Source organism: Lithobates pipiens, unplaced genomic scaffold, assembly GCF_037356315.1.
Source record: "Lithobates pipiens isolate NorthernLeopardFrog02 unplaced genomic scaffold, aLitPip1_a1.2 Scaffold_27, whole genome shotgun sequence".
In the NCBI taxonomy this organism is placed as follows: Eukaryota; Metazoa; Chordata; class Amphibia; order Anura; family Ranidae; genus Lithobates; species Lithobates pipiens.
The window spans coordinates 55,613,062-55,631,838 of NW_027507788.1; positions in this window are offsets into that span (position 1 = coordinate 55,613,062).

Here is an 18,777-nt window from a genome sequence, read left to right on the forward strand (position 1 = left end):
TCCTTCTTTTTTCTCCCGGAGCAAGGGGAGACATGTTAGACCTACGGTCTAATTGCACGGTGCAGCGGAAAACTGCTCCATTGTCTGCTGGGACTTCTTCTTGTTATGAGGGAGCTGGTCACTGGGACTGGACAGCAACTGACACTTTTGCCTATTTACCCCGGTCACCACTGTGTGCTGTTATACAGGGGGCTCTGCTTTGCCTTGCCCTCTGGTACCGGTGGCTGCGACCCTCTTTCAGACTTATTGTTCTAAATTTTTTTATTGCTTTAATGAAACTGGTTTTCCCAGCCAGGCATGTTTGGTTTTTCAGGGAATATGCCCGCACAAGTTGGGGTTGGTGCAGGGTAGGGTGGGGGGAGGGGGGTGGTTTGGTTAAGGTTTCCATGCAGAAGATTACTATAAATAAGTTGAAGTATGTATCTGGACTAAGTGTTGCTTTTACAGAATGTTTTTTACCACTACTGCATATGCAGCCCCTGTTTGGGCTTGATCAAGCACAACTGTATTGGGGTGCGTTTATAGGAGGGCTGCTAGGGGGAAAGCCGACTGCACTCATTACTCTATATGACTCTATATGGCATCTATACGGTTTCTTACCTGGAACGTGAGGGGCCTGCGTGATAAAATTAAGCGCGCGGCAGCCTTCACGTTCCTCAAAAAGCAAAGGGCGGAAGTGATGGTGCTAGTTGAGACACATGTGGAGGGTGGACTGCAGATGGCCCTTAAACGCCCTTGGATTGGGTGGGCATTTCATTCCACCTACACGTCTCATTCGAGGGGGGTTTCGGTACTTGTAGCTAAGTCTGTCCAATTTGAACTTTGCGAAATTCTTACTGACCCACAGGGCAGGTTTGTTTTTCTACATGCTAAATTGTATGGGGAACCCTACCTTATTATGGCCTTTTATATCCCCCCTCCATTTACCATGACGTTGGTTGTTGAGGGACTGTCTTTTATGTCCAGACATCCGGCGGTTCCGGTTATCTGGCTGGGGGATTTCAACACTACGCTTAACCCTTCCCTGGATAGGCTCAAACCCCCCGAGTTGATGATGGGGCAAGCTGGGACCACTAGGTTGTCCAGGCTTATAACCACCATTCACCTTGTGGACACTTGGAGACATAAATTCCCTCAAAAGAAGGAGTATTCATGCTTCTCACCCACACATGGTTCTCTCTCCCGTATTGACTTTATACTAATATCTCAACAACTCACTCCCAGACTCAGGGAAGTATTGTTCTGCCCCAGACTACTTTCGGATCACAGCCCCTACTCTATAGTGCTTGACGTAACCCTGGGTAGGCCTCCGCGGGCGTGGCGGCTAAATCCGTTCTGGCTGACATTATTACCCGAAGATGACACTATTGAGGCGGAGTGGATAAAAAATTTTGAGGACAATGACCACACGGCCTCAGTTCCAGCAGTGTGGGATACATTTAAATTACACGCTCGATCGGTGCTGACTGCCCACATTAATAGGCTCAAAGCTGACTCGGCTAATGTCATTATTGAGGCTGAGGCAGATTTGAGCTCCATGGAACGCACCTACATAGCTGACCCGTCTACGGCAAACGCTGATGCACTTAGACTACAGTCGAGAGTGGTTTCCCAGCTGCACCACGACAAGGCCCGACAGAAACTTTTTTTTACCAAACAAAAATATTTTGAATCTGGGGAAAGAGCTGGTAAGTTGCTAGCATATTTGGTGCACAGGGAAGACAGGCCCCCGGTTGTTATTTCTTTGCGGGGTCAGGGGGATACAATGATCACGGACCCTTCTGAGGTGACAGCTAGATTTTGGGACTTTTTTGCAGACTTATACACCACTACAGTCTCAGACGACACCACTCCGATGGACAGCTTTTTGGCTCAGGTTTCCCTCCCCCAAGTTACGGAGGAACAGGTGCAGGCTCTGGAGGCTCCCCTGACCACCGATGAAATAGTGGGTGCTATTGCGGAATTTGCAAAATCCAAGTCGCCGGGGTCAGATGGTCTTCCCATTGAATTTTATTCCTGTTACCAAGATGTGCTGGCGCCTAGGCTTCTCGCCCTCTATGGGAGTCTTTTTGATACACTGACATTGCCTCCGTCCATGAGGGAGGCAACGATAGTTTTGATTCCCAAACCTGGTAAAGATCCGGGTTTCCCGGAATCATGCCGCCCAATCTCCCTATTGCAGGTAGATATTAAGATTTTAGCTAAAATACTCGCTACTAGATTGAACGGAGTGATCCTTAACCTGATTCAGGCTGACCAGGCGGGCTTTATGCCGGGGCGGAATACGTCGTTCAATCTACGCAGGCTTTATATAAATCTACAGGCAACGCATGAGGCGGTGGGTGAGCGTGTGGTAGTGACACTTGACACAGCTAAGGCATTTGACTCAGTGGAATGGGAGTATTTGTGGAGGTGTCTAGCGGGATACGGCTTTGGCCCGAACTTTATCCGGTGGGTGAGGCTGCTGTATCATCACCCAACGGCTAAGCTGGTGGCAAATGGGTGGTCCTCCCGGGCGTTTGGCCTTAGTAGGGGTACCAGACAGGGGTGCCCACTGTCCCCGCTACTATATGCCTTGGCTGCTGAACCTTTAGCGGTGTCGATTCGTGCGGACCCTGCGATCAGGGGACTGACGATGGGTCGACTAACGGAAAAAATCAGTCAATACGCTGATGACACGCTGTTATACCTAGCGGACTCTGGCCCTTCCCTCGCAAAGGCCCTGCACAGGATAGAGTGGTTTGGTAGCTTTTCCGGTCTTCGTATAAACTGGGAAAAATCCCAAATTTTACCTATTGACAGTTTTCCACAGTCAGAATCTCAGGCCAGTCTGCCTCTTCAGCGAGTTGACACTATTAAGTATCTGGGTGTATATGTCTCTAGGAATCCAGCAGATTACATTGTGCTGAATGTAGAACCATTATTCTCCCTGGTGCGTACCAAGATTCAGGCCTGGTCTCGCCTCCCCCTTGGGGTTTGGGGGCGCGTTAATCTGATTAAAATGGTCCTCTTACCTAAAGTACTGTATGTGTTGTGGCATGCCCCGGTATACTTGCCGCTGAAATATTTTAAATCCCTTGAAAGTCTCCTTAGGCCCTTTGTGTGGGGGAATAATAGACACAAGCTTGCTTGGCAGGCTTTGAAAAGCCCGACTGATATGGGGGGCATGGCTCTTCCAGATCTAAATCACTACTACGTTGCCTCACAACTGTCTCAGCTTTTTCATGTAGACAAGACTGATAAACAACGTTTTCTTACCCTTCTCTGCCCTACTTGGGCACAAATTGCAGATGATCCAATAGCTGCTATCTCGACGGGGGCGGGGAGCTCTGCAGTGGAGCCAGGTAAACACTCCATGCTTTTTCATTACAGAAGGATCTGGGATCTGGCATTCACTAAATTGAATGTTACATCACCAAATGACTATACCCCACTTTGGCATAACAAACAATTGCCGGAACTTCAAAAGATCCAGGGTGTTCAGTTATGGGTATCGAGGGGACTATACTACATGCATCACCTGATTCACCATGGCACTATTAAAACGTTTCAGGCGCTGCAGGAGGAATTTGGTATTCCAAACACTATGCTATTTCAGTACCTACAGGTTCAGCATGCACTTAGAGCACAATTTCCGCAGTCATTGCCTCGGCCTGCTCCCAATCCTATTGTCGCCATAGTGAAAGATACTGATCCCAAAAAGCTTATCTCGTGCTTTTATGGTATGCTTACGGCCCCCGTCTCGGCGAGACTAGCGTATGCTCTGAAGTCCCGCTGGGAGGGTGATGTGGGTGAACTGACAGACGAGGAATGGGAGGAGGCTCTGGAGACGTGCAAGTTGGTGTCCCCTAGGCTCCAAGACAGGCTTTCTCAGATCTACATAGTGCATAAAGCATACCTCACCCCCCTCAGGACTGCCAAATATAACACGAATCAATCTGTGCTCTGCCCGATGTGTACTTTTGAGACTGGGACGTTCTTCCATCTTATCTGGTCTTGCCCCAAACTGCAGGAACTTTGGAAACAAGTAGTATCATTTCTACATGATGTTATGGGCTCGCCCTTGGCTCTCGACCCCAAACCCTGTCTACTAGGGATATTTCCTGACGTATTAGATAAAGTTACTAGCACTTTCCTGCAGGAAACCTTGTTTTCTGTTCGAAAAGTGATAGCTAGACAGTGGATGAGGCCCCTTCCACCCCGGGTTGAGGACTGGAAACGGGAAGTTAATTTTACGCTCCCATATAAAAAATTCTTATATAAAAATAGGGGTTGCCCAGCTAAATATCATAGAATTTGGGATAGATGGCTGCAGGAGGCTACCACGTGTGATGAGGGAACTTGATGTAATGTTGCAGTAAATGACATGTCGATGTTAGGACTTTCCTTCGCTGTGATACATAATGGCTACTGTAATGGAGAAATGTCTCTTATCTACTGTTACGGTTATGACGCAACACCTTTTGAATGTTCGGTGTATGCCACTGTGATTGTAATCTCTGCAATAATGTTCAATAAACATTACCTGTTTAATGGAAAAAAAAAAAAGGCCGTTCATGCTCGAAAACCCTCTAATGTAACTGAATTAGGACAATTCTGCAAAGATGAGTGGGCCAAAATTCCTCCAGGACGCTGTAAAAGCCTCATTGCACATTATCGCAAACGCTTGGTTGCAGTTGTTGCTGCTAAGGGTGGCCCAACCAGTTATTAGGTTTAGGGGGCAATCACTTTTTCACACAGGGCCATGATGGTTTGGATTTTTTTTCACCTTTAATAATAAACACCTTCATTTACAAATTGCATTTTGTGTTTACTTGTGTTGTCCTTGACTATTGTTTAAATTGGTTTGATGTTCCGAAACACTTAAGTGTGACAAACATGCAAAGGAACAGGAAATGAGGAAGGGGGCAAACACTTTTTCACACCACTGTAGATATGATGGAGATGACAGGAAAGCTCAGAGTAATTGAAGTATGTGATGTGAAGAAGTTAATATCAGGGTGCACAATGACCCCCCCCCCCAGTGGAAAAAGAAGGTAAAAGGGGTTCATAGTGGGTGAAACAGGTGGTGAAGGAATCTTAAGAAAAGGAAGGAAATAGGGCACTATACACTCAGGTTTCCATAATAACACAAAGCAGTGTGGTAGAGGTAACAAAGCTGAGGGTGAAGCAGGTGGAGTGAATGTTACAGAGATGCTCAGTGAAGTGAAGCCGGTGGGGTGGAAAAAAGTTTAAAAAATGCCATTCTATATTTCTATTAAATATAATCTGATAGTGTATTTGGTTATTGGCATGCTCACTATAAAGTATGATCTTGACATAATGACTGTAGCAAGTCTATGTATCATTTAAACATTTTCAGATTTATTTATTTTTTGTTTGTTTCCTACGGGAAGAACCACAAAAATGGGCCTGGGAAATAGCTGTGGAAAATCTTCTTAACTACAGTGGAGAATCCATATGCCTGATACCTCTTAAATAGCAGGATACATGTGTTATTTACTTTGACGGAATCTTGATGCGATCACGCGATGAAGTCTTTCAGGAGTCAGCTGGGCTGCGTATCAGCGGTAACCCTCCAGCGAAGCTTTGATCCCTGAAGCCTTCGTTGTGGCTGGAGGCCAATCTGATTCCTTTCTGTTTCTTGAGTCTCACAAGCTTCTTGTTTGCAAACAACATCAGAGACAGCATATAAAACTCGCACTCCCTGCTAATCACCTCTACAGATTAATTTATTTGAAAACATGTCGCAGCATTGTTTTCTCATATCTCATTTTATGGTCTGTGTCCTTTTCTAGCTGCTACTTTTATCAGTGTTATTTAACCCTACCCACACTAAAACAGTATGTTGCCATTAATGATAAAGCATAGCATCGACATAGGAAATTTGAATTTTCTATTCGCAATGGAGATCAAGCAATGTCCTTCCTGAAAACACCAGGGGTTAATCATTTTATAGTTAGGCGCAGTAAATGTCACTAGATTAATACATGCCAAAACTTCAATAATGTTTATCTATAATACAGCAAGTGAGGGCTCTGAGCTCTTTGCATGCTGCAGCTTCTCTTATTTTTATTTGACTATTGGATATTGACTTTGGGGGCCAGCGTTACAAGCTGCAGGGAGGAAATCCATGACTGAGAGCTGTCTTTTTTTTCATTGCCACCATCCTGCCAGTTCTCTGCATTCTCTGTCCAGTTTGATGATTTATCCATCTCATCTGACCCTCTGTCCTTCTCTCCAGAAATCAAACCTGTCACATCAAAAGCTCGTTTATTACCAAAAAAAGAGACCTCCTCACATTAATTGAATAATTTAAGGCACTGAGCTGAGCCGCTTCAGCTTCCCAAGGATTTAATGTCGACGTTTGTTCAACTGGCAGCAGAGAGAAAAATTACAAATTGATCGGTGGTCCCCTGGCTGTCTGTTTCGGGATAAATTACGGCATCTCGCTGCCAGCTAAGCGGATGAAGCCTGCATCTGCTCTGATCACAGCCTACTGATAATACCCCCCACTCCAACATCTCATCTACACCCATAAACACACTGGGCATTTTTATCCACCGTTGGCATTCATAGTCAGAAACAAACATATCATATACATATTTTTGATGTTGTCCCTGTTTATTACTGTTTGTTGTCAGTCTTGTCTATCACCTTAAGTCATATTAATCTTCAGTTGTTTGCTTATAATTTTGCACCGGCCACATTGATTTGGGATCAGTGTGCGTCTCCAGATTTTTACAGCCATACACATATATCTGACAAATGCTAATTAAATCTAAAACTTGCCAAGGTTAAAAATAATACAGAAATAAAATTACATTTAGAAAAGAAATGGTAGTGAACTGTGATCATTGGAGTCAAATGAGAGATTTTATGAGCACAGTATATCAAAGTTGCATACAGATAGCTATAGCCTTTAATGGACTAAACAGTATAATAACATTCAGGAACAAGATGCAGCATAGAAAACTGCATACTTTGTGTGCTAGATGTAACAATACATTAGTCCAAAGTGTTATTTAGTTTATAAAAATGTTGAGACTGGGACATCACTTAAAAACACGAAATTGAACACAAATTGAACAATGTAAATGGACGCTTCCTGAAATCCAAAGTTACAATATGAAATCAGATCACAGTGGATGTGATCTTATAAATTACTAATCATAAACAATACATTCATACTAGGGGGCAGGCTCAAATGATATTGGCAAGAGTAAACTATGCACAGAAAAAGGGGCAGCCAGGAATAGTCCAAGCAGGTTTGTCCTGAATTTATATTTAGAAGAGCATCAAACAAACACAATTAATGCAGAATTTTTTTTTTTTTTTACACCAAGTCCTTGGGCATGAAACAATTTGTTTTTTCCGGGTTGCTAACTAAACTCAGCTCATTTTCTGACAACCACTGTGTCCATATGGATTCCCCAACACAAACAGACAGGACCTGTACTTTTTTAGCTTTTCTGTCAACACTCAGCCTTTCACCCAGCAGCAGGCTCCCGCAGCAGAGAGCTAAAGAAAGGAAGCCCTGAGCATCAGTCAGCTTACATTTACAGTATAAAGGCCCGAAAACAAATATTGAAGTCTGGCTGGCTTTTAGGTAAGATATGCACCTGGGGACTGAAGTTTTATCTCATTCATGCCTCTTCAAAGTCTCTAGGCTTCAGGACCTAAACAGAACTTATTAATATTCTAAGAAAACAAACATTTATTTTTTCCACATCAGCCATAAACCCTGGAGACCCTCACCATGTATATGTGAGAAAATACGCAACACCTAAACTTTGTCCACAATCCTGCCTGCCAGTACCCCACAATACCCTCCCTCTGCTCTTACCTGCCAAAATATAGTGAACACATGACAGTTCATCTGAATTCTCTTGCTATGTTCCTGCATAAATGTTAAAGTCTTGAAGAGCCAGAAACCATCTTATGACCCTTGCATTGTTCTTTTTGTTCCAATGTAATTTCATAGGAGCAGACTACTCCCAGGCCAACATCAGAGGCATGGGCTTGTACATAAAATTCTTACCTGAAGTTTAGAGTGGTCAACAATGTTTCTTTACACAATACTACCTTAAGCTCTTGAAATGCTCTAAATCTTCATTCTGATTCACCATTTTCAACTTGGTCCAGTGGGGGGTAGGGCCAACTGCTCTCTAATTTATGTTGCACACATAGAGGAGCTGCCACTGTTCCATTAGTGCTACAAAATGCCTCCCTTCTCCATTCTTATTTTCCGCCCTCCCCTGGCACTGATCTTCTGTGGCTTCTCCTTCTCTCCCCTTCTGCTGGTTTCAATGGCTGCAGGGGAGATACAGGGAGATTTAACTGTAAGAACAGCCCCTAAAAAATAATGCTTCAGCTTGTGAATATGTAGAAAGTTTGCAGTACAGCCGAGGCCGCAGGGAAGAGGAATGAGAACTTTCTGTCTAAAAAATAAACTTCAGGAGCTGTTTAGACCCCTGATGTTTAATCTTAGCCCCCCCCCCCCCAAAAAAAATGTACAAAAATAATTTAAAAAAAACATAACAACACCTCATTTACACCCAAGTGATCCCAGTGCAGACAATCCCATTGATCTGTGTGGGTTCCTACAAATTGATCTATTGGGGGTATCATACTGGTGGTCAGACTGTTCCCTAGTACAATCCTTCTAGGTCAGTCTGACTAACCTTGGGACAAATGTATTGGGGGGCAGACCGACCTAGGTAGGTGGATTATACTGAGGGATAGATTAACCTGAGGGGAATTATATTGGGGGACAGACTCTGGGGGATTATACTGAGGGACAGATTGACCTGAGGGGGGGGGGGGTGGAATTATACTAAGGGACAGACGGAACTGTTGATAGTGTGACTTCCGGGAACGGCTTGAATGAGCTGATCATTCAAGCCCGTTCCCGGAAGTCGCGCTATTAACACACAGCGGACAGGATGAATACATCAATCGGCTGCGTTCCAACCGTCCGGAAGTGCCATGAAATACACCACACCGCCGGCCATTGGCTAGAGGATGGATGACTACACCTTTTTATATCAGCTCTCACGGTCTGTTCTTCCTAGGGATATACGGATGAACCTTGTAACAATATTGATGTGCCTGTACACCACCCTTTTCATGTGAGTGTTTTTAATCCACATAATAAATATTTTTAGCCTAACTTCTGCACTTAGAGGGCGCTGTCTCTCTCTCTCTATCTTGTCATTTTAGAGCCTATTCTTGCTTTAAAGACTGGCAACCCACTAGTGAACAGCTCTAGAAAGACTACCTTATGGACTAATGATTATCCATACAGTTGTATTTTAATACTGCCATTTAGTATTTTGGTCCTTTTTTTTGTTGTTTTTTTTTGTTTTATTAATATTTGTATTAATATTTGGCTAAACCCTAGAGTGCGCCATATTAACCCCAAAACATATTTGAAGAACCAGAGCATTATTTATTCTGCGGGCAAAAAGGTCCAGTGAAGAAATCTTACAACAGTCTTTGCACCTTACATTACGGAGCATCAGAATAGGTTGCATACACTGAGCTACTATGCAGGATTTACCCTGCAGCAAACATAAGAATTTTACAGCTGAGAACCAGTTGCAGAAATGTTATGTGTGGTACCTGTACAGTGCCATGCAATAGGTGTCTTTTTCTTTAAGGCACTGCCCCCATCCAGGCACCAAGTTAAAAGCAGGGCATGCTCAACTGGTGTCAGCAGTGATAAGCTATGCATGAGGCAAGGATACCCAGGAACAGTCCAAATAGGTTTGCCTTAACCTTTTTTTTCAGCATTGCAGCAAAAACTGTTTGAATGCAGAAAGGCTTTGTAGAGCAAGTCTATAGCATAAAATGCACAGCACAAAGCATCTGCTCATCCAAGGCACTGTCACCTAATGGATTCCCAAAACAAACAGGCAGCCCGTGTACTCTTTTAGTGTTCAGCCAGCACTCAGCCTTTTCTTACAGCAGCAGGCTTCTACAGAAGAAAAAGCAAAAGAAAGAGGCCTGAGCACCAGTCAGCTAGTATATGTAAAGGCATGTGCACAGCTAAAATTAAAGTGGACCTAAAAGCAAAATGTTTTTTTTTTTTACCCTAATCACTTCAGCCCTGGAAGATTTTACCCCTTATGGTCCTGCAACGCTGTACTCAAAATAAAACGTATGTCCATTTTTTCCCACAAATAGAGCTTTCTTTTGGTGGTATTTGATCAATCAACTGTATTCATCAATTTAGGCCAATATGTATTCTGCTACATATTTTTGGTAAAATAAAGTTACCGCGTCTACAAACTATGGGATATTTTTATGGCATTTGTATTTATTTATTTTTACCAGTAATGGAGGCAATCAACGATTTTTAGTGGGACTGCGACATTACAAATCGGACACCTTTGTCCAATGCATGTGCCCTCAGTGTCTATTGCACGAAATTATGTACAGGTGTGTCGTTTCATGCAATAGAGCTAACCTGCCACAGTACATCTGCGGTAGGTGGTCGTGAAGTAGTTAATGCAATCTCTGCATGCCCCCCTCCCCCCCAGCTCTCCCTAAACACTTAACTGAGTCCATTGTTGAATCTGGATCCAGCACTTTGCTCACTTGCTGCAGCTCTTCTCTCTTCTTCCTGGCCTCACTGGAGGCTTTGACAGCAGAGGGAGCCATTGGAACCCACTGCTGTCAGTTAAAAGTAGTTAGCAGCCAAAAGCCATGAGAAGGAGGAGGGGAAAATGCTGGGAGGGGGACCTCAAAAGGGAGGTTCGGGGCCACTCTATGTAATACACTTGCATAGAGCAGGAAAGTATAAAGCAGTTGTTTATTTTAGGAAAAAGAATAGGGTTTATAACCGTTTTAAAGTTTGCTAACCAGGTAAAATGTGAACCTAGGTATAAAGACTTTACCCCACCCAAAGCTCTACAAATCCTTTGTGGTCCAGAACATAAAACGTATTAAGATTCTGAGAAATCAAAAAGTTTGTTTTTACTCCACATCAGTCATCGACCATGGAGCCCCTCACCATGCGTATGTGAGGAACAGAGGTGCCATCTACACACCATCCACAATGCTGCTAACTAAAAAATCATAATATATTTTTATTTTACATCGAAGTATAAATGAGATGATGTTACTTGCTGTGTCTCCATTAGAGTCCACTTGTTCTGGGATGATTGGACTTAGAAAAAAGGGACGCAGAAAGGATAATTTACAGCATTTACCAACATACGAAGAACAAAGAACAGACAGCAAATACAGTGCTCAAAATTTACACTTAGTGCCAACATTGAATAAAACATACAGCCTGCACACAGCACACCCGCAGTTGCCAACAGTACTGACTTGCCAGGGCCATTCACAGAAATCAGATCCATGTCCCAATGTGAGCATGTCCCAGGCAGAATCTTGGAAAATAGGCTTTGTTCTGGGCAGGGGAGGACCATGCTGAGGGGTCTGATTCCCCATAAAAACTCTGCACCACTCCCCCATCACCTGGTGCGGCATGCAGATGGTCGCTGTGTCATCCTGGCTCACTCACATAGTAAGTTGGGTGGGTTGGGAGTCTGGAGATTCTGGGAGGATGTAAGAGCAAACTGCAGCTACCTATTGGCTGAGGAGATAGCAGGAGGCAGGCTGCACCACGTCCCAGTCAATGGGTGCACTGTCTGGGCTTCCAGTGTTGTGGCATGGAGCTGTCCTGCAAGCTGCATGAGGTGAGGAAGAAGAAACTCTCTTATGTCCGAACAGTAATTGAAAGTTTCTTTCTTTCTTTCTTTCTTTCTCTCTTCATTTCTTTTTCCCTCCCTCTTTCTCCCTTTATTTTTACCTCCCTCCCTCCATCCCTCTTTCTTTTTTTTCTTTCCCTATATATTACCACATTCTCCACTATGGAAGGCATCCACACCCCATAGCCATGCCCAATATTTACCATAACTGAAACTATACCCATTTTTCACTGCATTTTTCTCTCTCATGCTAGGCCATGCCTACAAATGAATGACCCGCTCCTAATTAAATGAATGCTTCGCCTACATAAAAGTAAAGTCTGTAAAAAATGTTTGAGAATGTTGGCAACTATGCACACCCACAATGCATATGCACACAAGGAGTGACTACAGCATGCACAACACAGAGCACTTATGCCCTGTACACATGGACATTCCAACGACAAAATCCATCTGATTTTTTCCGATTAATTTATGCCCAAACTTGTCTTGCATACACATGGTCGCACAAAGTTGTCGGAAAATCCGATCGTTCTGAACACGGTGACTTAGAACACGTACGACAGGACTATAAAGAGGGCAGTAGCCAATAGCTTTCATCTCGTAATTTATTCTGAGCATGCGTGGCACTTTGTCCGTCGGAATTGTCTACACATTATCGGAATTTAAACAATCTGATTTTGTTGTTGAAAGATTTTAGATCCTGCTCTCAAACTTTGTGCGTCGGAAATTCAGACGGAAAAAATCTGATGGAGTCCACACACGATCGGATTTTCCGACAACATGATCCGATCACATATTTTCAGTCGGAAAGTCTGACCGTGTGTACAGGGCATTACAGCATACAGCAAATTTAGTTCATATCAGATACACTATTCAGAGCACACACAGCAAACAAAGCACAGACAGACTGCACACAGCACGTGCCACACATGTGGCATAGAACAAATAGGCTAAAGAGCACAAACGGTGCACAGAGCATATACAGTAAGCACATCACATAATACACAGAACAAAATAAACAGCACACAGTATATACATTGCAAAAAGTAGACAACATACACATATCTCCCAGCTGTCCTAGATACTGCAAGACCACCATGACAAATCCTGGCATCCTGTGGATTCAGGCTGGGTCCCAGAGTTCAATGATTGTGTCTCTGAAACTCTTGGCTTGTTTTGTTAAACCATGCCCATTAAGCCCCTCCCACTGTTAACAGTTTGGCCACACCCAACTATTGCTGTGGCACGCATAGAACACTGTGGGTCACTACCTCCCTAAAGTTTCTATCAAGCTCTAAGGTTGGGAAGTATGCATACACACCACTTAGAATACTCATGTAGGCATGTGCAATGTATCCTCCCCTCTGTAGGTGGTGCTGTATTACTGGCTGCAGCACAGGGAATGGAGGATGAGAGGAACATTGTTCCTCTGAAGCCTCTGTAGGTATCATCAGGAGATTTACTGTCAGGTTAGAAGTGGCAACTCTGAATGACCTCCATGACCATCTTTAGTGGGGGCAATGCTAATAAATAGCACTGTCCCACTGCAGTTGGCATGCGTTTGCGAAGTGGATCGAGTAGGGACAGGTTTCCTGCTGGTTAGGGACAGTGCACTTAGTGCTAGAGAGAGGTTCCTGATGAATCAATGATGAAGCAAAGAACAGGAATATTGCTGCTGGCTCTACTTTACTGGGACCTCAGAGCTGAAGCAAAGAACTTTCTGTCAGTCTGCAAGTGCGCCTACCTCGCTGCTCTACCTATGAGCCACCCTCTTAATTTAGGTGCTAACCAGGAACATAAGCATTGTTAAAGTGAAACCTAAAGCACTGGAACTGACGACACGTAACTTTATTTTCGGATCAATGGAAAAAAAGATCACCAACAACAACTTGAAAACTGCCTCAAATCAATAGAGGACTGGATGACCACCAACTCCCTCCAGCTGAACAAATCAAAGACAGAGCTTCTTATCTTACACCCAAATCATAAGCCCGCAACCAAAACCTCCTGGTCTCCACTGACCGTCTTTGGGCAGACTATCTCCCCAAAGACCAAAGCGAAGAGTCTTGGGGATATTTTAGACGCACAAATGTCAATGGATGCGCAAATAGGATCTGTAGTCAGTGGATCTCACCATCTGCTACGCATGCTTTGCAGACTCATCCCTTTTATCACAAAGAATGACAAAGCAGTGGTAGTTGGAACAATCATTAATTCACGACTGGACTACGCAAACTCGCTTTACATAGGATTACCACAATATCAACTTGCGCGATTATAACTGATTCAAAACACGGCGGCAAGGCTGATAACAGGAAAAAAAACCTGGGAATCCTTCTCTCCTTCGCTGAGGAGCTTACATTGGCTAACCGTAAAAAATCAGATCACGTTCAAGACCCTTTGCCTCACCCACAAATGTGTGCATAGAGAAGCTCCGCAATACCTAATGGAGAAAATAAATCATTACACACCAAACCGCAGTCTTCGATCAGCCAACAAAAACCTCCTCCTCGTTCCCAAAGCCCGGTATAAATCCAAGGGGGATCGGAGATTCGCTGTCCAAGGGCCTCAGCTATGGAATGCTCTGCCAATCAACATCCGCCTGGAAGAAAATCACCTGGCTTTTAGGAAAAAACTCAAGACCTTCCTCTTTTAGCAGATGATCAAAGCTCGCCACAGCACCTAGAGGCGATTCAGTTCGCATTGTGCGCTATACAAGTATTTCATTCATTCATTCATTCAACTGTGTTTAAATACTGATAATGCTGCTATGAGCTGTTGGAGCCTATTTGTACTACTAAGACTCTGATGCCATACCATTTTGAGATTTTTAAGCAAGCACTTTGTCGCTACCAACCACATTTGTTACTTCTATTTATCCCAATAATAATGAAGACATTGTTCTTGGTCTCTGTGTGCCTTACTCCACCTTGGGTACCAATCCACAAGCTTCGCTCACAATTTGGCATAGTCAGCAGAATATGCTTCACACATCGGTGGGCACGATGAGGATCTAGGGACCATTATGGCACCCTAAGCGGCTTACGCACTATTCCCAAAGTTTAATGGGTATAATGTCTCACTGACAGAGTGGGAAGGGAGACTGTAGTAAAGTTCAGTGCCCCTCTATCAGGTGCCCAAATTGATTGTGGAGTTAGCTATCAATTCCCTGGAGGATGATGCCACCAACTTATCATGGTACTGCCGGAGGAGGAAAGTACTAGCTTAGGAAGGCCTATTTGGGCAGGATGTCACTCTGAGCTGAAACACATATTTTATATTCTCAGACAGCACTAAGGCCAGAGCCTCACTCATTTTGCATACACATCACAGAGCATCACAGAGCACACACAGCATGGATTGCACAGATAGTACACACAGCATATAAGGAAAAACATACAGGATATATATAGCAGAGATCATACATAATGCAGGGCATGCAAAGCATACACAGGACAGTGCACAGCAATGTACACAGAATACAGCATACACAACACAGAATGTACATGACACACAGTATAAACACAGGGTGTACACAGCTGGAAGAGTAAAACATTCAGAGCACACAGAGAATACCCAGCACAGATACATAACAGAGTATGTACACAGCACAAAGCATACATACATAGATCACACACACACACACGCACATACACAACAAATGCAATGAAAGCAGAACACAAAGAACACATGTTACCAGCATAAAATGCACACCAAACAGACAGAACATAACACAGAAATTACACAAAATGACACTTTTGGTTTGGCAGATGGACAACACACTGGTAGCACTTTGTGTCCATAAGAATTCCCTATGAGAGACGTATTTTATTCAGTATTAATATAGTGTATGTTTGCTTTGTGAGCTAATACTATGCAGAAACTATTAACACAAATCTGTTAAATACACACCAGGATCTGTCTTGTGGAGTAGATTATGCATAAGGGTTCTGAAATGGTGCATTGCAGTGCACATAAAGACAGTGAGAATATGGTTGTCTTCTATGGTTAACATTTATACGTGCATACATTTTATACTAATGCAAGGCCCAACAGGATATTTTAATTGATGTGTGTGTTAAATAAAGTATCAGATTTATTTTAGATTGTGGATTATGGATGATGGTGTTGAATTAGTATAGTACATATGTGGAATAATAACGAAATTCATAAGCTGCCTTTTAATAATTTTATCCTACAAGTAAAATACTCATTATATACTGTATGTTTATTAGCCAAATATACAGTATAACCTATGGTTGACAGCATCGTTTAGCTCTTTTCTAAAACACTAGTAAGCTATTTCAGTGGTCAAGCAGTTGATGTCCACATATAAGAAATACATTATTATGAGATTAATATCCAACAGTTAAATGGCTTGCATTAGGTACATGTCTAGAAAAACATATGTAGCAGCACTAAAAATAACTAAAATTAACTAAATAAATATAAAGTGAAAATTAATGAATTGATAATTAATCACACTATATAGAATTAATTGTGGTGACGGAAATTAATTGATAATTAGTCACACCAGAAATTAATAAAAGTGACAAAAGCAGTTTTGCAAGGAGGAATGGGCAAAAATACCAGGGGATAGCCCTTGTACACACGGTCAGAGATTCAGACGGAATGTGTCCGATCAGAGCGTTTTGTCGGATATTCCGACTGTGCGTGGTCTGCATCGGAACTGTTTCAGTCGGAATATCCGTCGGACCAAATTTTCCAACTTGCCGGAAATATTTTCCGACAAAATGCTCCGATCGGACATACTCCGATCATGTGTAGAGAATTCCGATCGGACAAAGTGCCACGCATGCTCAGATCAAATTCCTACATCAAAGCTATTGGCTAATATCCTGAACGTAGTCCCATCGTAATGAAATTACGTCATCACGTTCTGAAAGATTGGATTTTCTGACAACTTTTTCCGACCGTGTGTATGCAACAGTTTTGGACAAGATCCGTCGGACAAAATCCGACGGACAAAATCCGACGGATTTGGTTGTCGGAATCTCCGACCGTGTGTACAAGGGCTAAGAGGTGGCAAGCTCATAGAGACTTATCCAAAGTGACTTGGAGCTGTGATAGCCACAAAAGGTAGCTCTACAAAGTATTGAATTTAGGGGGTGAATATTTATGCAGAGTGACTTTTTCTGATATTTTGTCCTATTTGTTGTTTGGTTCACAATAATAAAAAAAAATAATCTTCAAAGTTGTGGGCATGTTCTGTAAATTAAATGATGCAAATCCTCAAACAATCCAGGTTGTGAGGCAACAAAACATGAAAAATACCAAAGGGGATAAATACTTGTGCAAGGCACTGTATGTATTCATCTTTGCTTCCTTGGTTTCTGTTGATTTTTCATGATTTTTGTATTCCTGACAGAGTTGACCTTATAATAACTAAGTAGGTCTTCACAAGAATGTGCAAAAAGCTCTAAGTGAAGGATATGCTGTCTTTATATGAGTCACAGGTGTTGCATACAGAAAACAGGTTGTTGTTGTTTGGTTATTATGCTGTATTTCAATAGCACTTTTCATGCTGCCGTTACAGGCTACAGAGGGAGCTAAGATTTATGCTGTTCTGTATTCATTGAACGTGTTTAGAGGTAACAGGCGCCTTTGTTCCTGGCACCATATTCTCCAGTGTTAAAGAATTAAACATCAGAAAATCTTCAAAGTGACAGCCCCCTTTATTCCTGACAAACTCTAATATATATCAGCGAACTATACACGGCGTTCATTTGAAAAACTGGTGACAGTCTTTTCTAGATATGGTGTCAGCTAAAGGCGTTCTAGGCTGGGCCAGTGGGCTCCACCGAGGAATAGGTAACATAATGTACTATGATATAAACCATTAAGAGACGGTGTGATGTTTGGATTAATTACACATATTACATATCATCAAAGAACACAAATATACCACTGGTGCTTCCTTTTGCTGTGTCAAAAATAATAGCTAGCAAAGCATGTCCTTCAAATGATGTTTGGATAATTTGAATTCAGTGTTTGTGTTTATTAAAACAAGCCTGGACACTGTGCTCAGACCGTAGGACATTTGTATTTCCATTCTAGGTATCCAGCAGCTGAAAGTTGAATCAGATTTCTTTTTTTTATAAATAATCCTTGCCTCAATCAGTTCATGGAGTGTAGCTGCTTAAGCTTGAATAATTCTTGTCTGCAAAACATTATTTACAAAACTGTAATGAGCTGTTGATTGATTTGCTTGTGAAAAAAAATATCCAAAAACCTAAAAAATAGTTTTTACCATTGGTCGCATTCTCAGTTAGGTAATGGTATAACATAGCTCCCAACTGTCCCTGATTTCGAGGGACTGTCCCTGATTTGGAGCAATGTCCCTCTGTCACTCATTTGTCCCTCATTTTGGTCTTATCTATATAGATGTATATAAAAATGCACTTTTTAAGTATCAAAAAGTGTTTTCCAGCACTAAACCTTTCATCTGATTTCTAAATTGCTGCATTTGTAAATTCCAAAAGCCAATATAAAGGAATAATAGTGGTAAAAAAAAGCACTTGTGGGTTTAACCAAGTTGCACAATTCTCCTTTAAGGGGGCGTGGCAAGGGGGTGTGTCCTACGCCTGCATACTTTTGCTGATAGGTGTCCCTCATTCCCATCTCAAAAAGTTGGGAGGTATGGTATAGTTTGTAAAAAAAAATTGATGTACAGTATCTCACAAAAGTGAGTACACCCCTCACATTTTTTGTAAATATTTTATTAAATCTTTTCATGTGACAACACTGGAGAAATTACACTTTTCTACAATGTAAAGTAGTGAGTGTACAGCTTGTATAACAGTACATTTGCTCAATATATAAGAGTGCAGCACTGAGTCATGAAATATAAACAAATATCATTGAATCAAAGAACATATAAGGTGCATAATTAAAGTGGTTGTAAACCCTTACAACACACTTTGACCTACAGGTAAGCCTAGATTAAGGCTTACCTGTAGGTCCAAGAAATACACAGTTTAGGAGATATTTGCCGAAAGACAGGCACTGCTGTCTACGGCGCATGCGCCGTAGA